Source organism: Zootoca vivipara, chromosome 7 (assembly GCF_965207765.1).
Source record: "Zootoca vivipara chromosome 7, rZooViv2.hap1.1, whole genome shotgun sequence".
NCBI classification, from domain to species: domain Eukaryota; kingdom Metazoa; phylum Chordata; class Lepidosauria; order Squamata; family Lacertidae; genus Zootoca; species Zootoca vivipara.
Genome location: NC_142590.1, coordinates 79,610,833 through 79,638,536, shown reverse-complemented (window position 1 = coordinate 79,638,536; position 27,704 = coordinate 79,610,833). Strand labels below are relative to the sequence as shown.

General features: G+C 43.3%; 1 protein-coding gene across 1 annotated transcript in view; it reads right to left on the bottom strand.

Moving 5' to 3' along the window:
* TSHZ2 (teashirt zinc finger homeobox 2) overlaps window positions 1–27,704 on the bottom strand; it is a 347,527-nt gene that overhangs the window by 70,611 nt on the left and 249,212 nt on the right. The window lies entirely within an intron of this gene.

Genomic DNA, 27,704 nt, shown 5'->3' with positions numbered 1-27,704 from the left:
AACCCCCAGCTGCATTTTGGCTCAGTTCTTCATTCTGAATCATTATTGAATTCCGATTCTGCCTTCTACAGCAAACTTTGTCAACAGGGAGCCAGTCCACTGTCCCTCAGACCTTGTGGGGGGCTGGACTACCAGAATTTTTTTTGGGGGGGGAATGAACAAATTCATATGCCCCACAAATAACCCAGATATGCATTTTAAATAAAAGCACACATTCTACTCATGTAAAAACACCAGGCAGGCCCCACAAATAACCCAGAGATGCATTTTTTTAAAAAAAGGACACATTCTACTCATGTAAAAACGCACTGATACCTGGACCGTCCACGGGCCAGATTTAGAAGGTGATTGGGCCGGATCCAGCCCCCAGGCCTTAGTTTGCCTATCCATGTTCTACAGCAGGGATCGGTAAGGTTTACCTTACCTGGGCCAGTTCACTCCAGCGGAGATCCCTCCATGGGCCGGATCCCATGCGTGCGTGAGTGCGCCTGCCCACGATTTTCGGCATCTGCGTCTGCACAGACATGATGTCTGCTGCTGCAGAAGTGAGGCGCCGCACTGCGCTGGTTTAGCACAGCGCACGGGGACTTGCCAAGTGGTTGGCTCGGTTTGTGGCCCATGAGCCTTGGGTTGCTGACCCCTTTCCTAAAGCATTAGCTATTCCTCCCAGTTTACCATGGCATTTCCTGACTGTTAATATGGAGTTCTCTCTCTCTCTCTCTCTCTCGGTTCTGTGGTGTAGTTGCTGAAACTGTATGGCGATATAAACATTTTAACTCAGGGGCAGGGGATCTTTTTCAGTCCAGGGGTCACATTTGCTTCAGGACAACACTCTGAGGACCACATGCCAGTGTTGGACAGGGCCAGAAGCAAAAGTTTTTAAATAGATTATATATGCTGGAGTGACCAGTGCTGATTCCATTTCAGCTGACGAGTGTCTGGGGTTTGGATGTCTGTTTCCCAGACCTTACCCAACTTTATGTAAATATTGCCACATTATGCAGTCCACACAATAGTATTTTGAATTATAAGCCTTTGTTTCAGTTTAACTTTCTCTCTCTTTTTTTGTCTTTGTTTCAGTTTAACTTTCTCTCTCTTTTTCAGTTGTTCTGCTCCTTGATTTTTGTCAGTATTTAGTACCTTTTGGGATAGTTTAAGTACTAAAATTCCCTGCGTCGGTGACACAATACCTCTATCAGGACTTCTCCCATGCTGACCAAAAGAACTCTGCTAAAATAACATTTATCCAGCCAAACCAGTAAGTGGTGCTGTAATGATACAGCAAGTGCAACAACAGTTTTTGTTTTTTTCTGGAGATGTTTGAGTGCCTGTATGTATGTTTGCAAAAACAAACAAACAAAGGGACCCTGGTCCCTTTGCTGGCCTACCACCTTTGCAAAATATAAGTGATTTTTTCATAAAAGAAAACAGCACCTACAGATTGCATTCTTCCCATTTCACATACAGGGAGAATGAGGCACATAACAATGAAAAGAACAGTGAAGGGGGAGTGGAGAAGATGTCTCCTGCTTTTTGAATCCCAGTTTTATGACCCCTTCTCCCATTACATTTTCTCAAATGACGGGAATCATTTGTGCCTCAGCACAGATAGCAGCAGCACTCCCTTGAAGACGCATGAATTCAGCCTTTACAACAGAGCCAGGAGGAATGGGAAGAGGAGACACAACTAGTGTTCACATCTATCTCCTTTCTATGCTTCTCTGCATTTGTAAAATTCAACGACAATTTTGGCTGTAAGGGCAGAGAAAGCTGGAGATCCCAGAGAAATGGGGGCAGAGATGGGTCCAATGGGAGCCACCTTGATGAGTTCAGAACTGCATCTAAATACAAATTCTTATTCGGATGCAAACAAGCTCCTTTTCCTTGCTTTCCTCGTTTAGGAGCACTTGCCAAAAATAATAGTGTGAAGAAGAAGTAGCTGGATTGGCTACTTGCACACTGCTAGCTCAACCAGTAATCAGGCTGCAGCTTTTGATGCTTATAAGGCTCAGAGGGACTCATGGAAAGAAGCCTGAGGAAAGCAGAGCGTAGCTCTTGAATAGGGATGGGCAATAGCGTCTGTCTCAGTTTTTCCTTTTTCCAATCTTAAATTCACTTCTCCACATTTCTGCATCAATTTGCATTTTTTTACCTCCCCCCCCCAACATCAGCATTTCAGTTGAATTTCTCCTAATATTTTTGTATGCAATTTTCTGTATGCGTAATATACAGAGTTTTTGCAAGCAATGTTCTCCAATAGAATGCCTTTTTGTATGTTATTTTCACTAATATATGCATTTTAATGCACGCCTTATCCATTTCTTCTGCACATGGCTTGGTCGGAAAACTGCATTGCAATATTCAGAGAAGTGCGAATTTCAAAGGGTTGCCGTGTTTCCGTTCATGTATCATTTCGGGAAGTGCAGGATTGAATAGGTTTGCTTTTAAATGTGAACTGAAGCAAATTTCTCCCCTGTTTTGACTCTTGAGGGAGGCTAAGGGGAATGAGCAATTGTGGTATTGATGGTGATAGGACTATCTACTTTCTTCCATATTGCACTGCATGGCATTGCATTATATTATAATAATTTGCCTTGTAAACCACTGTCTCAAGGCAATTTAAATTTAAAAAATGGTTAACCAAATACAACAAATATGTTTTAAACAAGACTAAAACCCTAAGGAGTGATGAGCAAGGTTTTTTCTTGGCCTGACAGGAACACAGAGGGGAAAAAACCCTGCCCCTTCTGTCCCTGAGAGAAGCAAAGAGCAGCCGCCCAAAATCCTGATGGGTTTGAGGCCCTGGAAACTGATGGAATTCTCCCTCCCTCTCTCGAAAGCAAACTATTAACATAGAATGATGTGTTGACTTTGAAATACAACAAAATTGTCAATATGAATAATATATGTGGAACAAACTGTACAAATGATCCAGAAGGTATTGACACGATAAAAAGGCTTTCTGAATGCCCCGGAGCTGGGAATATATGATATTTTCAAGCCAGTAGATTTTAAGTGCTTTCGTTGTTTTAAAATGACATCTCTCTATAACCTTAAGGCTACTGGACACATCTAACACATAGATCATTTCTGAAGAGTTGCTGGCCTTTTTGCTAGTAAAAACATCCATTCATCTCTTCATTTTCCGCCACCTTTCCACCCTCCCACCCTCTGCATGCACAGGTGCGAAATTCTGATAATAATAAATAATTCTAATAATTATTTATTATTATAATTCTAATAATGATGATGCTGATAATAATAATAATAATAATAATAATAATAATAATAATAATAATAAATTTATTATTTATACCCCACCCATCTGGCTGGGTTTCCCCAACCACTCTGGGTGGCTTCCAACAGAAAAATAAAATACAGTACCGTGTTTCTCATATTATAAGACATGTCTTATATTTATTTTTTCCTCAAAAAAACACACTATGGCTTATTTTCAAGGGATGTCTTATTTTTTTCCTCCTCCTGCCGCGGCCGGCATTGCTGCTGCTCCTATCACTATGTCTTATTTTCGGGGTATGGCTTATATTCCTTGAATGCTTAAAAATCCTGCTATGGCTTATTTTATGGGGATGCCTTAAAATATGAGAAACAGGGTAATCTATTAAACATTAAAAGCCTCCCTAAACAGGGCTGCCTTCAGATGTCTTCTAAAAGTCTGGTAGCAGTTTTTTCCCTTGACATCTGATGGGAGGGCGTTCCACAGGGCGGGTGCAACCACCGAGAAGGCCCTCTGCCTGGTTCCCTGCAACATGGCTTCTCGCAACGAGGAAACTGCCAGAAAGCCCTCGGTGCTGGACCTCAGTGTCCGGGCAGAATGATGGGGGTGGAGACGCTCCTTCAGGTATACTGGACCGAGGCCATTTAGGGCTTTAAAGGTCAGCACCATGCTTTCTTCTGACTAGGTCTCCATTGTGAGTGCAGGGCGAGACATTGGACAGAACCCTGTTTAGGAGTTTGCTTGAAGATTAAAATTGTGTAGAAGGACAGTGGCATGCACACAAGCTAAACCTAATGTCCCTATGTCAGATGTTTGTGGCCTGAGTGCAAATGACATAACGGGGTTATCTTAAAAGCCTATGCGTGGCCAATCCTGGCTTTCTTGGGGTTCCTGATTGTGCAGAAGCTTCTAAGCATGTTCAGCAGATTGCATGTAGGAGCCCCCTTTGGACCTTTGAGCTAAACATGCTCCATACATCTGGGAGGATGTATGGAGAACATTGGTGTGGGTGGGTGGGTGTGCGCGCGTGTGCGTGTGCATGCTCCTGTCACCTCCAGACCAGTGGGGTTTTTTTTTTTTATCTTGTTGAATATGTTGTGTTCAGTAACTTTTCCACAGTTTGTTTTTTGGTTTGTTTGTTGCAGTTAGCACTGATTGAAAGAGTTTCTGGCTTTATGGGGGGGGGGGCTTTTTTTAAAGCCCCATTGAAGCTGATTGAGATTCAAATGCAAGAAAATAAGAGAGGCACAATTAAAAGAGTAGGATTTTTTACATGTTTGTCTAACTGAAAAAAACGGTCCTCTAATTAGGCAATTAAGACTCAACAAGGTAGACATTATTATCCTGTAAAGGTCATTTCAAATGAGGAAAGGATGCACAACACTGTTGTTAGGGCTTACAAATTATCTTATGAGGGCTGACGGAGGCATATTCGGAATGATCTGTGAGAGTTGCTAGGATGGGGTTACCATAAGAATGTCTTAAAGGAGAAGAAGGCTTAAGAAAGGAGCAAATCCTGTTCTCTAGCGCCCAGAAGAGAGAGAAAATTATCTTTATTTTGATGTCAAAATTGTGCCTTGAATGTAACCCAGTTGTCTAGCAAAAGATGAACACCATTCCCACAGAGGAGGATTATTTGTGCATAGAGTTTCGTAAAATTAGGATTTAAGACCAGTCTTGTTACCAGGGAGTAACTAGTAAGCGGAATGTGTGGACGTACACATGATATGAGTTTGCATTGAAGGGCAATCCACCTGATTCACATCCAAAACAATATGGAAGCCAAAACGCAGTCATCCTCTGAAAGTCACATTTTTCTGATTCTTTTCTGAATGCCGATCTCTAGCAAAATAAAATAATAATAATAATAATAATAATAATAATAATAATAATGCACATACAAGGCTAAAGTGAATATAAAATGCATATATTGCTGAAAAGAGCAAACATTTGGAAGAATTGATTAGCAAAAGTGTGCATACTAGGCCAAATTGCATTAAATTGTGTATACTGGGGAAAAAATTGCACCAAGATGCTGATGAATTTTCATGACAATTGATAAAGAAATCACAAACTGATGTGGAAATCTGGATGAGACCTGAACTTAAGATTGGAAGAATGAGAAATTGAGAGAAGTCAAAATCAGTAGATTCACCCCTTCCTAGAACTGGCTTATTTCAATTTGAAGTGAGTAAAGAAACTCATATCTAAAGAGAGAGATCCTTCTAAGACTCTTAAGTCCAGAGTCTAAAACAATGTTTCCCAAACTTGGGGCTCCAACTGTTTTTGAACTACAATTCCCATCATCCCTGACCACTGATCCTGCTAGCTAGGGATGATGGGAGTTGTAGTCCAAAATAGCGGGAAACCCAAGTTTGAGAAACACTGGACTGCACCGCAGTGAGAAGAGATGAACTTCAATGTCTGTCTGTCTGTCTGTCTGTCTGTCTGTCTGTCTGTCTGTCTGTCTGTCTGTCTGTCTCTCCCTCCCTTCTTGGGTCACTCAGTAGAGCTGATTGGCAGTAGATTGCGGACAGACACAAGGACATGGGGAATTTGCTGCCCACAAATGCGGGGGTTGAGGCCAATTTTTTTTACATCAACATTTAATGTGGAAGGAACAATGAGCGAAATCCGAAAGCATGCAAGTGGGCTTAAATAGGCCCAATGTGATAATTAATGTCTGCTGAGGAACTATGGGAAGCAAGGGGAACACGTAGGGAACTGTTTCCACCTTTGTTTTAAGCTCCTTTGACAGCAAATATTTTATATTGTGCTTCTTGTGGTTTCAGTAATGAGTTTGGGCCCTGCATAGCAGGAAGTGGAATTAACTTTGTTTACATAAAGTGACACTATCAACTTGAAAAATCACATTTCCATTTGAAAACGCAGGATCTGCTGCTGTTGCAAGCAACTCCCTAAGGCTACCATCAGTAAAAAATAATAATACTGTAAAGCAGAAGTCCTCGTTCTCACTTGCGCTTGATTGCTTCCCATCTTGCTTATCATACGTATGAAAATCAGTGTGGAACAGAGTACACAAACCTGGAGTTGAGAGTGAGTGATCTGGGTACAAGTCTCACTTCTGCTATGGACTCATAAAGGAAGTTGTGTATAGATAATCACCACATCATACATTACATTTCTACATGAGTGCAGGTAAAAATGCACCCTAAAAGGTAAAGGTAAAGGTACCCCTGACCATGAGGTCCAGTCGCGGACGACTCTGGGGTTGCACCATTCATCTCGCTCTATAGGCCGAAGGAGCTGGCGTTTGTCCGCAGACAGCTTCCAGGTCATGTGGCCAGCATGAGAAAGCCGCTTCTGGCGAACTAGAGCAGCACACGGAAACGCCATTTACCTTCCCGCTGTAGCGGTACCTATTTATCTACTTGCACTTTGACGTGCTTTCAAACTGCTAGGTGGGCAGGAGCTGGGACTGAGCAACGGGAGCTCACCCCGTCGCGGGGATTCGAACCGCTAACCTTCTGATCGGCAAGCCCTCGGCTCAGTGGTTTAGACCACAGAGTCACCCTGTTAAAAATGGAGCATAATATACATAATTATATGTTGGGGCTAAGTGTCATACTGGTTGGACACATTGCAATTTCAGTTTCTGAACTTATACATGTATACTATAGTAAATATGGTAGATAGATGCATGACCATCACATGATGGTTGACATTGGTGTACTTCCCCCCCCCCATCCCCAAGACAGTTAAATTTAGGACAGTCATGGATTCTAGTTAACAGAGAAATTACTTGTTTTTAAGGGCAGTCCGCTTAAAACGAAAGAACCCTGAGACAAATTCTCTAGGAAGAGGGATTGACTGTTAAACCACCCTGGGAACTGTAGCTTTGTAAGAGAGATACGGGGTCTCCCAACAACTCTCAGCACCCTTAACAAACTACAGTTCCCAGTTCTTTGGAGAATGCCATGACCATGGGTGTAGCCGGGGGGGAGCAGGGGGGCAACTGTCCCCCCAAATCAGTAAAATTCAATACAAATCAATACAAATATGAGGTTCTGCCCCCCTAACAAAAGCCTGCCTCCCTAGCAAAAATCCTGGCTACGCCCATGACGATGACTGTTTAAAGTAGCAAGCTCGGCTTGCAGGTGGGGCCACAGTGAAAGAAAAATGGGATAAAGAGAGAAGTTGAAATCTACTTTCATTTTCGTTCTGCAGTTGCCACATTTGCAAACCTGCTTGATGAACGGCTATTCCCGTGATAGAAGCACAACTTTTAACTTGGAAACCAAGAAGTACCAAAATTCCCCACTCAGTTGGCCACAGAGTTCTTCAGTCTGGCAAGCGGAAAGGAGGCTGTTTTCCATAGCAATGCCTTTCCTGTTGAATTTAGTTTGTGGGGAGGTCTTCCATAGAAAACTGCTCTAAACTTTTGGAAAGATGGCAACACACACCTCTTGGAAGGCAAAAAAAAGGTTGTAGATCTGTTATGGTACTGGTGCTTAAGACTATATTGCTGTTTTAGTTGTTTCAAAATTTGAATTTTGCCCTTCTCCAATTCATGCATATTGTGTTTATGTGGCTTGTGGTTTAATAGTGATTTTATTCAGGTTTTGTGCTTTCCATTTTAATGGTTTCCAAAAGCCATTAGAAGCAGTTTGAAGCAAAACTCTGAAGACAAGTGAATGCACTGTGAAAACCAGTGATATGTCAGGCCTAACAAGGGACACAACTTAAAAATTGGTTCAGATCAGGAACATTTAGAAGATATGCACACAGGTTTGTTTTAGACTGGCATCTTCCAGAGAGGGGAAACATCAAATTGTGTGTTCATTGGTAGGCTTTGCATAAAGAGGAAAGAGAGCCTGGGGATGTTTTAAGAACTGACTGAGGGTGTAAGTGTGTTTCTATTAGAAGTTTCCTTCTTTACCCCTTTCCTTACACGTGAATTCTATGGGGACATAAGGTCCTTGTTAAAAAATGGCAATCATTTCTGCTTTATGTCACACAAAAGTAGAGCAGGTGAATCTGGCCATGCCTCATAATCATCCATGCCTCATTCAGTTCAAATGAAGGAGGAAATTAATCATATTCCAAGGGTGTCCAATCGGCCAATGAGCAATGATTGTCACCATGGTCGCTGAACTCCCTTTGGCCAGGTTCCATGCTGAATTCTGACCTCCATTTTCTCAAACGTTTTCTTTCCGAAAGGGGATTCCATTTTTCTTTCTCCTTCTCAGGAAACATCAGTATTTCACCTAGCGTGAGAGTAACAATGAGCTAAGCCAGTCAGCTGCCATTTTTGGAATTGCAGGACCACCGAGGAAGGTGGGCCTCACTGCTCCAATGCCGTCATTGGTCCTGAAATCCCCCAACATTATGTCTGATTGGCTCATTTTGCTGCCACTCTTGCCTTGGGAGACATTATTTAAATTTGATCATAGAATCATAGAGTTGGCAGAGACCACAAGGGCCATCCAGTCCAACCCCCTGCCAAGCAGGAAACACCATCAAAGCATTCCTGACATATGGCCGTCAAGCCTCCGCTTAAAGACCTCCAAAGAAGGAGACTCCACCACACTCCTTGGCAGCAAATTCCACTGCCGAACAGCTCTTACTGTCAGGAAGTTCTTCCTGATGTTTAGGTGGAATCCTCTTTCTTGTAGTTTGAATCCATTGCTCCGTGTCCGCTTCTCTGGAGCAGCAGAAAACAACCTTTCTCCCTCCTCTATATGACATCCTTTCATATATTTGAACATGGCTATCATATCACCCCTTAACCTTCTCTTCTCCATGCTAAGTATACCCAGCTCCCTAAGCCGTTCCTCATAAGGCATCATTTCCAGGCCTTTGACTATTTTGGTTGCCTTCTTCTGGACACGTTCCAGCTTGTCAGTATCCTTCTTGAACTGTGGTGCCCAGAACTGGACACAGTACTCCAGGTGAGGTCTGACCAGAGCAGAATACAGTGGTACTATTACTTCCTTTGATTCTAGATGCTATACTCCTACCGAGTGCCAGAGCACTGCTACCCTTCCTAGGATGAACTGGCAGGCAATCTTTCCTGCTCATTCACTTCCCCACTACTTTACACAGCCTTCCACCCAACTCGCTGGGATGGAGAAAAACATTAGCTCCTCTGCTGACTACAAAAGGCGGGGAAAGGTGGGCTAGCAACAGCGGCTGCAGGGAGAATGGGTAGTGCAGGACAAGTAACCCAGTGTATGTGTAGGGGGCTGGACAGCAGCCGAAAACCAGACTGAATCTCTGGACAACAGATGGATGAATGAGAGCTTTAGGCATGTTTAACCAGGGGTGAGCTGTGCTGGTACTTGAGGTTCTCCAAAATCCTTGGTAATGTGGGCAGCAAGTATGATCCCATTTTCTAAAATCCTGGAGGTCACACATTATCATATTCCATGCAACTCTTAATGGATTATTAGGCAAATTCGATTTATTTCAGCCTGGAACTTGCCCTGGGAATATGGGTGTGGGTTTTGGGGATGGAGTTTCTTATTCAGATTCATCTCAGGATTTTGAATCCTTTGCTTGGGCCCACAACATTTGTCTCTTGTATATTTGGTAACGTGTGGGAAACGCTTCTGTGACATGCCTGCCTGCAGGCAAAGTGAGTAATTATAAACCCGAAGCAGATCTCACACTTGCTGGGAGAAAGAAAGAACACAAGCCAACAGCACAATGGAAAATTGAGTTTGAGGCAAAGTCTGATCTTTATATATCTTATTCATTAAGCAGAACATCATATGCATCGGGTGACTGTAGAAAAGGAATGCCAACCATTTTTAAGCATTCGGGTTTTTTGGGCTGTTGGAAAAGCACCATCAATTCCATAAAAAACATCATTCCACAGGGCACCCACCCTGTGGAATGCCCTCCCACTAGAGGTCAAAGAGAACAATTACCAGACCTTTAGAAGGCATCTCAAGGCAGCCCTGTTTAGGGAAGCTTTTAATGTTTGATGGATTTCTGTATTTTAGAATTTCTGTTTTTTTGGAAGCCGCCCAGAGTGGCTGGGGGAACCCGGCCAGATGGGCGGGGTATAAATAATAAATTATTATTATTATTATTATTATTATCATTGCTCGAGGGCTTCCTTTGTCTCACCCCTTAAAACAAGGCCTGTCTTGCCTCTAATTTACCATCTCATGACCTCTATAGTGTGGGAGGATCTGCAGCCAAATCACAGATTGCATGATGGCTAGATAGTCACAAACTGGGGACTCAGTGATGTCATATCCTCTAAACTTTTGCGTCAGGATGGAGAATAATAGAAACTTAATCTCTACTTCTTCCTGTCACTACACACTCCTTTTCTTACCTGCAATAGGATATTTCTTTGCTCACCTCCAGAGAGTAATATCCCTTTTGAACCAGACAATGGATATTCGTAATGTTTAAGGATTCTTGCCGGTCTGATTTTCATCACTGCAACTGTTGAGCCCAGGCAAGACTTTGATGTGAGAAAAAATGATTTCTTTGTTAAGAGGGAAACATAAACAAGTGAAGATAATCCAAGTCTTTCTAAAGCATCCTTGGGTATCATAATTGTTCTAGAAGATTATGCAACCTTGCCCTAATAGCTTTTAGAGCAGGTTTCCTCAGCCTTGGCCCTCCAGATGTTTTGAGGCTACAGTTCCCATCAGCCCTGACCGCTGGTCCTGCTAGCTAGGGATCATGGGAGTTGTAGGCCAAAAACATCTGGAGGGCCAAGGTTGAGGAAGCCTGTTTCAGAGATAAGCTACACACAGATGGTGAGTTTTATTCTGCTGAAATATATATTTGCATTCTCACACAAGTGAGAAAGGGGAAGGGTTATTACTACTTATTATCTCTCCTATTCATCTAAATCCATCCAACATTTAGGAGGCTCACTTGTCCTCCCAATGGGGAAAGGCAACATCATAGGCCAGTGTTGGCATGTTTCTTTCCACTTCCTTAAGCATCAACCATACAATATAGACCAGGGATGGGCAACCTGAGGTCCTTGAGATGCTGAATCCCAACGTCCATATTGTCCATGCTGGTTGGGGCTGATGGGAGTCCATCAGCAACTCGAGGCTCATAGATTGCACACCCCTGATATAGACCTATTGGGGTGGAATCAGGGGGAAGACCTGAGAGAGGGGGAGCTGCCAGATGGAAGGAAAAGGTCCTACTTACAATGGGTTGGAGAATGGGTTGGAGCTCTACCTATAGCCGAATGTCACGAGACAAGGTTGGTGTCAAACAGGGCTGCAGCCTTTCCTGGAATGCCTTTCCTTGGAATGCCTTGCTGAACGAGGTCCATCACTAGACAGTCTCAGGCTGTTGGCACTGCCAGTCAGTTTAGACCAGGGGTCAGCATACTTTTTCAGCGGGGGCGGGGGGGCGGTCCACTGTCCCTCAGACCTTTATGCCCCACAAATAACCCAGAGATGCATTTTAAATAAAAGGACACATTCTACTCATGTAAAAACACACTGATTCCTGGACCATCCGTGGGCCAGATTTAGAAGGTGATTGGACTGGATCCGGCCCCCGGGCCTTAGTTTGCCTACCCATGGTTTAGACAATGGTGAGTTAGATAGCCCCATGGTTTGGCTTGGTATAAGACTGCTTCCTGAGTTCCTATATCTAATTCACTTTTCCCATTCCTTCTGCTACATGTGCAGACATGTTTCTACATCTCCTGTACTGATTCTTCCTGGGCCTCATGGCCTTGATCTGATTTCACTCCTTGCTTGCGATTTGGATAGCTTACTTACCCTCAGCTGGATCCTGTAGACACGGCTTACGCCACAGCAACAACTGGCTACATTCTGTCTCGGATATGTATGGAATCACATGTTCCCTCAGTATTGGTCAGGGGTGAGAATAGGTGTGGTTGTTTTTGTCCCCCCCCCCCCCAGTAACCAAGCCAGTAGTTCATCACCAAGGAATAGAAATCAAGAGACAGGTGTGGTCTGCTTATGTGTGTGTGGTCTCGTGTCTGAGCTGTGTGGCACAAGGGTGTTGTTGTTTAGTCGTTTAGTCGTGTCCGACTCTTCGTGACCCCATGGACCATAGCACGCCATGCACTCCTGTCTTCCACTGCCTCCCGCAGTTTGGTCAAACTCATGTTCGTAGCTTCGAGAACACTGTCCAACCATCTTGTCCTCTGTCGTCCCCTTCTCCTAGTGCCCTCAATCTTTCCCAACATCAGGGTTTTTTCCAAGGATTCTTCTCTTCTCATGAGGTGGCCAAAGTATTGGAGCCTCAGCTTCACGATCTGTCCTTCCAGGGAGCACTCAGGGCTGATTTCCTTAAGAATGGATAGGTTTGATCTTCTTGCAGTCCATGGGACTCTCAAGAGTCTCCTCCAGCACCATAATTCAAAAGCATCAATTCTTCGGCGATCAGCCTTCTTTATGGTCCAGCTCTCACTTCCATACATCACTACTAGGAAAACCATAGCTTTAACTATACGAACCTTTGTCGGCAAGGTGATGTCTCTGCTTTTTAAGATGCTGTCTAGGTTTGTCATTGCTTTTCTCCCAAGGGTATGTATGTAATATGACCACAGCCCAAGCTTATATAGTACAAGAAGCACTTAAAAAAAATGGTTGGCCCCCATCAATGGGGGCTCAAACGTGCTGAGAAAACACATACAAAATGCTTACTGTGTGCCATTACAAGGCCTGTTGGTTGTCATTTTTTTAAATAAAAAAATCAAGCTGAATACATATGGTGAAAACATATTGACAAATTACTTGCCATTTCCAAAATCTGAAAGCGCTCCAAAGCTATGCTAAAGGCAGCTTGAAATATGGTCACAGGAATCACTCTCCAGAGAGCCGGGAGTGAGAGGAACAACAGCATAAGCTCCCCACGCCAAATCCCACGGCTCCCCCACCTCCCTTTCCACCTCCCTGCTGCTAATCAGTATAACAGCACTTAATGATCACATAGCAGGAAAGTGTATCGAAATTTCCAAGGACTATTAAATAACTGCTCTGTCTATGGCCCAAACTAACATTTGCCATATCCCCTCTCCCCCTCTGTCTTATGATAACCAACACACCTGCAGAGCTCAGACCATTTCTGACCTTCCCGGTGGAGTAGCTTGATGTCACCACACTAACACATTTCATCCATGTCCCAGGAGGATGCTCAGGGCATTCTGGGATATCATAAAGTGCATGTGGAGGCAAAAATAACGCAGGTGCCATGTTAAAGGGCACATGCACCTCTATAATACAATAAGGACCAACTGTATGATTGTAAAGAAGATAGTGACATTCTCACCGGAACATAAAACAAGTATGGATTTTTTTTTTAGGTATACTGCACAAGTTGTTACAAGTGTAGATTTTCTGTACCCACACCGATCCATCGGCTCTTTTTTTTTTTTTTTGGTCCCTACAAAGGTACCACCAGCAGGGTTGCAAGCAGGTGAGAATGGTAAAGAAAACACACAAAGCTTACTCAGAGATGTTTTTAGACCCACAGTCTTGAACAGGGCTTTTTTTTTTTTAGCCAGAGCTCAGCTCCAGCACCTCTCAGGTGGGTGCCATAAGAGAACAAGGGACGAGTTAATAGTGAGCTCCAGCACCTCTTTGTCTAGAAAAAAAGCACTGGTCTTGAACTTTTTCAAACCTTGGTTCAAATGTGCATTTGGAGACCCACTTCTTAACATTCCCTTATTATATATTTCAATGGCAGTAGTGTTGCTGTTGCAACCTCTCTTAGGCTACACTGTGACCCAGCAACAGATCCCGATCCGCCAGTGGAAGACCAACAAGTTAGACCCCCTGGGAGAAAGCCTCTGCTGAAACTTTGAACAGTGGCTTCTGTAGCTGTTAAATCAAAACATACACGATTCGCCTCCTGGATATCTAAGACTACTAGCCAAAGCCTGCCACACAACAGACTCTCATAGCCCAAGATTGTTTCCTCTCCTGCCTTTCATATCATTGAACTGAAACCATCACTCCTGTCAAAAAGTCAGGCTTGCAGATGAAAGGCCAGTGCATTAAGACAGCACGTAATTGTCAGCCTCTGAGTTTCTGACATTAATCGTTTTACTCAAAGAAAGACAGTGGAATGATTTTCAGACAAACCCCCCCCCCCAACAACCATTTCTATAAATGCATTGCCAATGTGCCACAGTTAGCCTGGATTAAAGTAAAATGAATGAAATACTACTAATAATAACTCACGGTTTGCTAATTAAAAGTAATATGTTTTCCCATTTTTTGGCAATTTGATAACATAAAACACTTAGCTGGGGGGCCACAGGGGGAAACAAGCTAAGATGGATAAAAAATGTTTTGTGTTCACCCAAGCAAGACTATGTTAATGCACATTATCCCATTAATGCACATCAACATCGGGAATAAGCGTACCAATGCAAGCAAGAAGCATACACTTATCATCATTTGATAACATGTTTAATGACAGATTGACGGTTGATTTGCAAATGTGAACTGGCATCAATGTTGCTAACTTCAGCTTCTGCCGCCTCCTCTGCTATGCCAGCATATTTATGTGCATAATTTGATTTTGCAGCCGCACTGTTAGTACATTTTTAATATTAACTATGCAAGAACAGACAGCCGAACTTAAGTTGCACTGATGGTTTGAGTTCATTAGATTGAAAAAGATGGGCCGGCGATGACAAAGATGGAGATGGCAGGGAAACATCAAAGAGGCAACACTTAAACGCACTCCATTGCGAACAAACCGAATGAACACATTTCACATTGTCGGTTTCAACTGGGGCCTTACATGCGAGAGCAGGGAATGTTATATACCATATATATATATATATATATATATATATATATATATATATATATATATAGTGTTTATGCCCTGGGCATATCGAAAGCAGCTCTTAAAAGAGCAAACTCTTGGCCACATAACGATAAGGTACCTATTTCTACTGGGGGCTCAAAGTGGGTCATATATCCAAGCTACAAAACACAGAACACTAGAATGGAATGGCTATATTTTTTTGTACACCGTAGTGTGCTAGATTTACATAGGTTAAATGGTACCCGACTCTCTAAATCTGTTCTCTGGGTGTTCTTTCAACTGTCTGGAGCACAATTGGGGAAGGTGCAGGATGCACACAGGTGTGTGTGTGGGAAGTCCCGTTGCACAAATGAAATTACTTGCGCCGACAAGATGGTTACTTAGAGCTACATTGGGCACAAGCCACAATCTCCAATTCACAGACTTAGGCTGGTTTCATAAACTGTGAAAGGTTCCGGAGTCGAATTCTGAAAGGTTGAATGAGCTAAGTATGTTTAGCTCGCGGAAGAAGGAAGAGGTGAGATGACTGCCATCTTCAGATATTGGAAGGACTGTCACTGCACCTCTCTTCAGCTGTGTTGACACATGAAGGGGGATCCTGAGGAGGAGCTTGCTAGTTCTGCCCCATCACTGATCCCGTGACCCTTAAACTTGTGAAGATTTTTGAAGTGGGGAACCCTCTCTACCCATGGAGGTTCCTCACATGATTTAGAACCCTTGATTTACAATGGGGGGGGGTTACCTGCCTGAAAAGAGCATTAGTAAATGTGCTGTATTAATCATATTCACAAATAAAAGAAAACAAAGCTTTAGAGACAAGAAGACAAACTTAGCATTTTCTTCAGTCTTCTTCCCCATCCAGCCTTCATGCAATGGAGATATATCTGCTCACCCTTTTGTGTCCTGTTTTTTATTTCTGTGGTGGCCATTATTCTCTCTCCTGTTTAGTTTTTAAATGCTGGATAAGATCAGTTTGTTTCCAGCCTGGAAGCCTACATTCATTTACCTGGGAGAAACCCCACTGAACTTAATGGGACTTACTTCTGAGTAGATATGTACAGGATTGGACTTTACTTGTATGCATTGATAGTCTTAAAATGTATATACTTATTGACTCAATGGTTTATTTGCAATTCTAATGGTTCATAAATATTAGTTTCCTCTGAATTGCTATATTTACAGCTATTCATTTGGTGTGTTATGAGCCACTTTGGGCACAATTTTGTGGGAAAGCGGCATATAAACAAACGGATTAATGATATCCTGGATTTGACAGCTCTTAGCTGCCCAGATTAAGCCTGTAAAATTGTCCAGCTGCTACTAACACTGTGGTATTTAGTGGTGTTTGTCTCATGACAAAATGTCTGCCCCTACTTGAGTGCTTCCGAGCAACTTCTTGGTTTATTGAAAGGCAGCTTGTAATGATTAATTGTTGGAGAGAATACTTTATTCTGGGCTGTTATTAATGTTGAGGCATTTGTTGCATCCTGCATTAATTTTCCTGTGGCGTGGTGTGATAAATCTGAAGCAGTAGTTTCAGTATAAAATAGTAATTTTAAACGCTGTGTACATATTTGCCGTGTCCAAATCTTTGGCAAACTGAAGCAAACATTAATTTGGGGGCAGGAGGTACACGGCGTCATATCGCGGTGGGAATATTTTCAAGGGCATGGTGAGCTGAGATTTAGAGCTGGATCATAGCATCCCACTACACAACTAGTTCAGCAGGACAAGTTGAAATTAATCCCCCAGGTCTGTTTCTGAGCATTTGGTGCTGATGTATATTCTGCTATTTTTCGTGACGTGAAAAGAAAAGTAGCAGGGAACAGTTGAGTGATCCAAACCTCATTCAAGAGCCATTATGTTTACGTTAAATCGAGGGAAGTCTCTTTTTCCTTCTTGTGGTCCGTTTTCACCCTCCCTTCCCCAGTTTCAGGTGTGGATTCAGCTTCCAACAGCCACAAACAAGCTTCACTGTGCTGTGCAGTGGCAAAGTGGTAGTCTGAGCTAAGACTGAAGAGCTCCCAGGAACAGGCTGCTGACCACTCTCTGTACTGCCCCGCAATTGTCATAGAATTATAGAATTGTAGAGTTGGAAGGGACCCCCGAGGGTCATCTAGTCCAATCGCCTGCAATGCAGGAATCGATGGAAGACTGTCTAGAAACGATGATGATACTGATAGTAACAATGATAGAGGGACAGATGCATCTCTGATCAGATGCAAGATTATTTTCTGAGTCATTTCGTAGTCAAATTCTAACCTACAGTGATCTTATGGAGGTTGTCTATTGAGCATTCAATAGCAATTGTGATCCCCGGTGCCGTTTCCCATTGCTTTCCATATCACACACATACAAAAAGCAGGTTTTGTTGTGCACAAAGGCCAAATCTACTTTAACTGTGCAACCTGAATTTGCCAGCATGTCTGTGACCAAATCCCACCCACAAAACAGGGAGTCTGAAAGTGAGACCCTAACCACGCCTATGTTTATTGAGTTATACATATGGGCATATGCAGTGTTCCCCACCCCCCAAAAATGAGTACTCTCATTTTGACAAAAAAATAATCACCATTTTTATTGTTCAGATTGGGAAAAATAAATCCAGTAAATGGACAAATGGACAAAGATTCACAAAATGTTTGGGTGTATGTGTACCCCTGCCCCCCCAAAAGCACTGGGCATATGGTGGAAGTTTTACAAACTTAACCTCATAAGTTTTCAAAGAAATTATTTCTTGTGATTTCCGCGTTTATTGCCATTGATACAGAGTTGGGCCCGGTCCATGATTTACAGTACGTATACATTGCTGCACTCTGTTTAACCCCAGATTACTCTGGCACCGAGCTGTTATGTTTATGGATTTCAAATTTATTGACATTTGACATCTGCATGGGCTTTCACCTGACCAACAGGAGCCTCTGCCGCCAGTGGGAATAATTGCAGAGGATTTCAACAGCCATGGGAACAGGGGGGGAAAGTCATTAAATCATATTGGAAAAACAATGTGCTCATACATTCTAGTCTTGCCAGTAAATCTCCCAGTTGAGGTCTGGACCACCTAGCGGGGATATTCAAAGGCGGCTGGGGGTGGAGTTGGGGGGGGGGACAGAGAGAATTAGAGATATGAATTAAAGTTAAAGTGAGCAACACAAACTCAGCACGGTGGGATCTTTGCTCTTCGAGTCCAAAAAAGACAAAACATGATGGGTCGACTTTATGGGAGCTAAATCCCCCACCAGATACACATGGCTTGATTTATAAGCACCATGAGGACAGGAACGTGAGTAGCACCAGATTATTCCATACAATTTGTATGTGGGAGGTGAAAGATACAGAAAACATATGGAACCTTTTTTAATTTCTTTTTTTCTTTTTATGCAGGCTGTGCTTTTACCCAAATTTTCACTATGCTAATTAATCGTGTTGAGACTCTCCCCCCCCCCCCCGCTTTTATTCAGGCATGAAATACAGATTTGCAAACCTTTCACCCTAATCTTTTCTGGAATGTTCTGGGTTTATTTTAGCTTCTTTTGTTTAGATAATGAAACCGTAGACCCTGGAAGTATAGACAAGGTTTTGAAGAGAGCATTGGTCTCTCAGGCTGATGTGTCAGATCCTAACTAAAACAGAAACAATGCTTTCTGCACAATCTTCCCTCAGAAGCGAAATCCCGAGGAACGAGATGTTCCTTTCACTATACACGCTGAACTACAGGAGATCTGGGCTCTTTTGATGCTACGGACTTTGTTCATGAGCAGGTTCCCGAACGTTGCACACCATAGGAGCGACCATAGAGTCTTACAAGAAAAGCTACCATACCAAGCAAGCAAAGACATAATTTTCTAGCAGGCTGCTACAGTCTGAGGAAATATCATAAATAACAGAAAACAGTGAAAGAAACAGCAGCTCAACTAAAGCCTCTGAAAGACTAGAATTCCATAGATGGCATAGGCCCTCAAATATTGTCCCATCCCAAGGTCGCCCCTCTCACTTCTTCCATACTCTAACATCCTGCACTGAAAGAGAAGAATTGAAGGGGACTTGTGAAAGCACATTTGTATGTTCAGCCAAATGAGGTCCAGCGGTTCCCTCGCTGCGAGAAGTGAGGTTACGGGGAACCAGGCAGAGGGCCTTCTCGGTAGTGGCACCTGCCCTGTGGAATGCCCTCCCATCAGATGTCAAGGCAATAAGCAACTATCTTACTTTTAAAAGACACCTGAAAGCGGCCCTGTTTAGGGAAGTTTTTAATATTTGATGCTGTATTGTGTTTTTAATATTCGATTAATCCCTATCTATGCCATAGGTATGGGACCCAGGTGGCGCTGTGGGTTAAACTACAGAGTCTAGGGCTTGCTGATCAAAAGGTTGGCGGTTCGAATCCCTGCAACGGGGTGAGCTCCTGTTATTCGGTCCCAGCTCCTGCCAACCTAGCAGTTCGAAAGCACATCAAAGTGCAAGTAGATAAATAGGGACCGCTCCGGCGGGAAGGTAAACGGCGTTTCTGTGCGCTGCTCTGGTTCTCCAGAAGCAGCTTTGTCATGCTGGCCACATGACCCGGAAGTTGTCTGCGGACAAACACCGGCTCCCTTGGCCTATAGAGCGAGATGAGCGCCGCAACCCCAGAGTTGGACACGACTGGACCTGATGGTCAGGGGCCCCTTTACCTTTACCTTTATGGCATAGGAAAAGGTAAAGGGACCCCTGACCATTAGGTCCAGTCATGACTGACTCTGGGGTTGCGGCGCTCATCTCGCATTATTGGCCGAGGGAGCCGGCGTACAGCTCCGGGTCATGTGGCCAGCATGACAAAACCGCTTCTGGTGAACCAGAGCAGCGCACGGAAACGCTATTTACCTTCCCGCTGTAGTGGTACCTATTTATCTACTTGCACTTTGACATGCTTTCGAACTGCTAGGTGGGCAGGAGCTGGGACCGAGCAACGGGAGCTCAGATGGGCGGGGTATAAATAATAAATTATTATTATTATTGCAACCCCCCTTCAGACTTTCTCTGAATCAGGGGTGGAGCTGGTGAGGGTCCAAGCAGAGGGGTCACATTCCCTACTATGCATTTGTTGCAATGCCTGAATGGGACTTTATTTATATGAAAATGTACCATCGGCCTTCCGAGGAAGGGCCTCCACAAAGCAGTTTACAAAGTCTTCAGTGTTGTGGAAACTAAATCTTTCAGTGTGTGCATGTTGGGGAGGGGACCCCAAATGCTCTATCAAATAGGCTTCTTTTAAAAATGGTATGTGACCGGAGGAACCAGCATGATGTTCTTTTCGTACAATGTGGTGTACTAAAATGTGGTGCTCGACAAATACTGATGGACTCCAACTCCCATCAGCCCCAACCTGCATGGCCAGTGATGAGGGATGAAAGGAACTGTAGGCTAACTTCTGGAGGTTGGTGGTGCCTGCTTTAATAAGTGCACGAAATAAATCATGGACACTCACCAGCATTTTAGTGCAAATACCTCTTAATATGCATAGTTTTGTATGCAGTTTTGCCTAATACACACCTCTTCACAAGCCATTTCCTCTAATTTAATGCATTTGTATATGCTATTTTCACCAATGCATGCATTTTTTCTGCACGCTTTCCGTCAACATATGCATTTTTGTACATATAATTTGGCTGGACAACTACATTCCAAAATTGGGAGAAGTGCAACTGTGTTTCGGTTTGCATATTGGTTGGAAAAAATGTGGATTGGGTAGTTTCTCATGAAAATAGAAACAAAACTGAATTTGTTCCCCAGTGCTATATAGGGCAGAAGCCATCAGTTGTGATAAGAGGTGTCCAGCATTGTCTGTTTCACTCTTCAGTATCTTGTGATACCATTTTAGAAAGTTTGCAGCAAACCTTTGGAAATGTCAGGTGAACATCTTCCAGTTTTTCGCCCTTTAATGGTCTTCTTCATCATTACTCCTCAAAGACTGAGAACAACTGGTTGGAAATCAGCACATACCAAATTGGAAATTTCTGTCAGTCCCTTCCCCCGCCCCAGGATTGTCATTAATACCGGTATGTACAAATTCATATTAATAATGAAGAGTATTTCTTCGCAGAAGATGCTCTGTATCTCGGGGTGAGCAGCATAGCTGCCAAGTTTTCCCTTTTCTCGCGAGGAAGCCTATTCAGCATAAGGGAATTTCCCTTTAAAAAAGGGAGAACTTGGCAGCTATGGTAAGCAGGCAAGACAGCAGCTGCTACAGTTTCCTATTTCTTCTCATAAATCCATAGTAAGGCCACTTTCTCTCATAATGGAAACTTTTTTTCCGAAATGAAATGTGCATAAGCTCAACCCATCATTTTATTTTAATTGATTAACTCTCCGGCTTTTAAGTGATAAAACAATTAATTCCATAAGTACCTTCAAAATAGAGGAAACAAATAACGATAAGGACAATTTGCATCTATTTGCATAGGTACTAATGTATATGTATAGATGCAAATTTTTAATAGAAATAAATTTCACCCTAGTGGAGAAGACTATAACCAGGTATGTCTGCTCAGCTCAGATGCTAATTATAGATGGGCAACTTCAAAGGTTTCTCTTTTCATGGTCCAGTCTCTAAACAAGACTTGGACTGGATTGCTCATCAAACAGAGGATGTCTTCAAATGCACAGGGCAGGATTCAACTCAGCTGTTGCACAGGTGGAACGAGGTCTGCTTGCCAGGACTTTACGGAAAATTCACTGGGGGAGAATGAACTCCAAAGGGCATTTTTAAATTATGCAAAAATACCTGTCTAATCTTCATCTCAAATAATTAAATAAATGCCGCGAAACATGCATTTTAAGAGTTAATTATTGTCATTCAAAATCTAAATAAAAATGTCCAGAGCTGCAAAATATTTATTTTACAAAATCTGACTTGGGATAAATCTCTAGAACAGGCTGACGCCGTTTCCTGTCTCTGGTTGAGAGAATGTTGACAATGGCAGGCCGGTGATCATTCCATGGGAATTGCTCCCTGATAAGTATATGTAAAGGATTGCAGCCTGAATTTAAAATGTGCCCACTGGTCCAAAAAGATTGGTGACCCCCCTGTCTTAGCAGGACGTGGTTCTGCAGCTCTGTGGCAGCTAAGCTTTTGGGCATGCTGAGAAACTGAGGAATACGGTAATTCCGATTTGGCTTACCAGGGCATCGAAGCCAATCTCCAGTCTCCCCTCTTCCCCACACATGAGAGCCTGAAGCCTTGAACCTTCTTAAAGTGAGATATTTCTTTAAGTGACAAGGGTTACATGGGCACCAGTTTTGCTTAAAAAAGTGGTGGCAAATAACAGACCATAGAGCAAAGCACAAGCAGCATCTAAAGCTGGATTTAGTTTTTCCCAAATGAAAACCAGGGCCAATTCAATGGGCATGACCGGGATTAGGGGGGTTTCCCCTGGGGGAGAATGCATGAGGATGAGGGGGGGGTTTCCCCCTACACCCCTAAGTCTGCTCTGGAGGGTTAGTGGAAGATGAGGGGAAGTCCTTTTGCATGAGCAGAACTCATTCCATTTGCACACCCCACCGCAGAATTGTACCCCAACAGTCTTCCCCACTATGGAGAGAAGCACTATATTTCTCTTGAATTGATAGTAATTATTTCTAAATTTGCATATACAGTCATACCTTGGGTTACAGACGCTTCAGCTTGCGTCTTTTCAGGTTGCGTCCCGCGCTGAACCCGGAAGTATCTGAATGGGTTACTGCCGGGTTTCGGCACTCGTGCATGCACAGAATCACTAAATTCCGCTTTGCGCATGCGCAGAAGTGCCGAATCGCGACCCGTGCGTGCGCAGACGGGTTGCAAACGTGCCTCCTGCACGGATCACGTTCGCAGCCCGAGCGTCCACTGTATACCTATAAATTAACACCTGTAAATTTTATGCCATCCTAGTTAAGATTTTCATTATGCATTTACCTATTGACCCTGTGCTTAGTTGTGACTGCTTCCATAATCTTTTTTAAGCAGATGTTTATTGCTGCTAATGTCATATTTTGTGAGCTACTTTGGATGGAATCTCACGGGAATGCAGCATAAGAAGAAACAGATGATGCTAATGAGAAAGAAAAGCTATCTTTAAGGTTATTCCCCCCCCCCATAATTGTTTGGCACAGGTAGGATGGAAGCAAAACAAACAAACAAACAAACCCAACAACCACAAGCAAAAAACAAAATAAAACACAAGCAAGCATCCACATCACCATTCCCCAAGTAACTCAAAGTACAAGATGCTTTGGGTGGGTTCTGGAATGCGGATGTTTATCATTAGCCTGTGCTAGGAAGATGGCGTTTTAAAATGGTTATGACAAATGAGACCTGCACCATGATTTTGCAGCATGGAGTGCTTCCAGCCAACTCATGACACCCCCCCCCCCCCGGGGATGCTCCATTTCATTCCAATTTCCCCCTTTCCTAGATTTCTGCTTTATCTCCCCGGCCAGCCAGTATTCTGTACCTGCTGAGCAGAAGGCAGTCCTTATTGCTTGGACGTCATCCATCAGAATTGGGAGCCAAGGATTAAAGCAGCATCTACCCTGATATCAACCACATTACAACATACAGGTGAGGCCTTGTTGCTGCTGCCACGTCACTAAGGGAAACCTGGTTGGCATTGACCCGTGACAGGGTCTTTTCAGTGGTGGCTCCCCATTTGTCAAATGCCTTCCCTAGAGAGGTCTCCATCACTATTAATTTTTACGAGGACTCTCCAGTTACTGTCAAGTAAAAATGGGTACGGGGTTGCAGCATTAATGACCTTGTTAACTGATCAGAGCGCTGACCAGTTCATGATGTCTGCCCCAACTCACACAGATCATATTCCTGATCAAAATGGTCCCCTACCAATCTGCAATTTGTTGGGGGATATATGTGCTTGCATTTAAAATATACTAAACCCCTCTGCTCCACTTCTATCCTCCTCCACATAGGTCCTTCTGAAAAATGGACCACAGTAAATCATAAGAAATAATCTTATCAGCATCACACAAAAGAGCGGGGGGGAAATGCACATATATCTCTAATGCACTTGAAAGAAAAACATTAAAGCATATTTTTTTGCTCAATTAAAACGTTGTCCGGTTAAATATACGATTTCATACATTTCATACTTCACTCAAGGAGCTTTTGCATTCTGGGGAATGTCACTTGATCCTGAGCATGGTGTTTGTTGGCAGAAGTAATATGGGAAATGAAAGCTTGGGAGCTAGGCGGATGCCGCAGCCCTAGTGCTTTGCAATAACTGATGTAACTTGGACCTTACCTTTCAACTTCCTTCATTTTGTTACATCTGCCCAGCTGCTGCGGACCATCTGGAGGTGTAGTGTTTCACTTCCTTATCCCCCAGAGTCCCCCAGCCCTCTGCCAGCAGCGTCAGGGTTCAGGCAGAAAGCAAGCAGGGAACAGAAGCGTGCAAAGCTTAGAGCCAAGAACACACCCACACATCAGAGGGAGGGCTATGACATCAGCAGGTGGTGACAACATTTGCCAAGAGAAGTCAGCTCAGTGCTGTATCTTACAAGTGTATAGCCATGGGGGGTGGGGAGAGTTGTTGGGTTTGTTTTCCCAGGGGAGGCAAAAAAACCCCAAACCCGCTGGATTTATGTATCCTGGAAGCGATGTTTAGGTAACCATCCATTTTATATCTGGGTTTTTGTGTATTTTGCACTAAAGTCAGAGAAGGCGAAGACAATTTTGCAACGTGTTGTGTCTTAGAGTCGATCTGAACTGCCCTCAGCAGTGTGCAAAGTAGGATATAAATCTTTGTGCAAATAAATAATATGTTAAATATCGTCAAAGTTATGCAACCACAGTGAGATTTCCAGGTTTAAACGCTCCTTTTCGGCGTATAAAATCAAAACGGTTGGCCATGCGTAGTGCTCACTGAAGGAGAAGGTTGTGGTGTTTACTTATTTAAAAGGTTTTACTGAAATGGATCTCAGAAGAGCTTACGGATCAGTTAAAAATTCCCTGACTTAAGGTTTTCAGTTTAAAAGCCACAACACAAAAGGAAAAAAGGGGACAGGAAGGGGAGAAAGGGAAAAAAAAACTCAGGCAATTGCAGTGCTTGTTCCAACCACCTGGAATAGAAAACAGTTCAGGTTGCTTGGCCAGGGATCAAGGGTTAAGGGGAGTTGTATTCCAACAACCTGTGGGGGGCCACAGCTTTCATTCCCCACATTAAAGTGGGGATGCCTGTGAATCTTGTGATCCTTTAGAAACCACTGAACTAAGTTTCCCAGGTTCCACGCTACACTAGGCCTACCTTTTTCATGTTTAGAGGAAAACCATAGGTAGTGATCGGATAGCTGAATGAAACTTCTATGTTTTGATGCCCTGGTAAACCATGCTGATGCCATTCGGCGGAAGAATGACAAATTCAGAACCTGCTTGTAACTTTTCCGAAGACACCTGGCTAGCTGTTGTGGGAAGCAGAGAAGCCTGAAATCCATAGCTCCTTGTTCCAATCCAGGAGGGCTCTTACCTATTCCAAACGGCTGCATGCTCATTTCCTAGGAGGTTGGCAGGACGCAAGGACACATATTTTCCCTGGAGTGCCGAAAGCACCAAAGTCCATCTCTTCATAGGAGTGTTTTGGGAGCCATGACCATTTCTGAATTTGTGCATAAACTTATAACAGCGGAACTAGAATATTTTCATCTGACTAAACCTGTAGCCCTCCAGATGTTGCAGACCTCCAGCTACCATCATCCCCAGCCAACAGGGCCAACGGTTGGGGCTGTTGGGAGTCCAACAACAGACATTGGAAAAAGATTCTTGCATTGTAGGGGGTTGGACTAGATGACCCCCGTGGCCCCTTCCTCCTCTACAAGTCTGTGCATCTATGGTTCTAGCACCTGCAAGGCCATAGATTCTCCATCCCTGGTCCAAAGAAACGAGTATGGACTATTTTCTAAGGGTTATGGCCACCAGGTGGATGATACAAGGAAATGTGTCCAGATGGTCATAGCGCCACATAGTGAGGAAAGAACATTTGAGATGTACAAACCGTTTATGTCCCAGCCTAGATATGAAAAAAGTTCTCATAGCCCTATTGGTGACCATTATTGGCCCAAGCACTTTCCATGCATGTGATAACTGAATGTTATGCTACTGCATGAAAAACCAACATAAGGAGGTGATTTTTTGCCAGCCCCTATCAAGGGTCTGATGTAAGATTAGATGACAAAAGACAAGTGTGGAGTTCAAGTGTCTATTTTCTGAAGCATATGTCCGTCTTAAGGCTTTATAGACAGGCTCTCGTTCTCTAGTCTGCTGTTCACAGTCTTTTTCCTCCGTTTTTAAAAAAGTGATTTATTTTACAGTGTTAGTTATTGCCAAGGGCCCTGAGAACATCAGGGTTTCCCCAACTTGGGTCGCTGGCTGTTTCTAGACTACAGTTCCCATCATCCCTAACCACAGGTCCTGCTACCTAGGGATGATGGGAGTTGTAGTCCAACAACAGCTGGAAACCCAATTTTGAGAAAGATGGACAGTAATTTTCTTCTATTAAAAAACACTTTAAAAATAAATACATAAAGGCAGGAAGGGATTGAATGATCACAAGCTAAAGAGCAAGCGTGTCGTGCGTGGTGGTCATGGAGTTGTCAGGCTTGGATTGGAGACCCAGGTTCAAATCATCCCACAGCACTTTGACCCATTTACCAGTCAGTAGTAGTAGTAGTAGTAATAATAATAATAATAATAATTTATTATTTATACCCCGCCCATTTGGCTGGGTCTCCCCAGCCACTCTGGGCGGCTTACAACAGAAAAATGAAATAAAACAATTAAACATTAAAAGCCTCCCTAAACACGGCTGCCTTCAGATGTCTTCTAAAAATCTGGTAGCTGTTTTTCTCTTTGACATCTGATGGGAGGACGTTCCACAGGACAGGCGCCACCACCGAGAAGGCCCTCTGCCTGGTTCCCATCAACTTGGCTTCTTGTAACGAGGGAACCGTCAGAAGGCCCTCGGTACTGGACCTCAGTGTCCGGGCAGAACGATGGGGGTGGAGACGCTCCTTCAGGTATACTGGACCTACTTCATTGTTCCTGCAAGGGGACAATGACAATAAATATCTATTCTATTCTATTCTATTCTATTCTATTCTATTCTATTCTATTCTACTTCACAGAGTTGTTGTGACGGTAATATTGTTGGTGGTGGGTAAACATCTTTGGAGGAAAGGTGGGGTATAAGTGAAATGAATGAATGAATGAATGAATGGGGATTCTGCTTGTGTTCTATCCCTTCTCTCAGCTATGGGCAAGTTCTCAGCTTAATTTCAAACGGGGCTTGATTTGCAAACAGGCCACTGAGATATCACAAGTAGGTCAGTGGCAACAGGGTTTTTGTTGGTTGGTTTACTTATCAGATTTACATGGAAAGGGCAAATCTGAAATTGGGGCTGTCATGTGGATGCTGCATCTATTCCACAAGAAACACCTGCCCGGAAACACAAATTGTCCACTTTTAAAAACTGTTTGGGAAAAAAAATATATATGGAAAAGCAGGATAAATAATTTAATTCTCTGAGTGGGTGATCTAACTTGGGTTTTCCCCGACCTCCTATGGTCAGGAAACAATAACCCATGGACTTTCTTCTCCCTCATTGGACCATCCAGTCCAAATAGCTAAGCATCCTGTCTTCATTATACTGGGCATTTTCTGGTCCTTGTCAACAAATGACA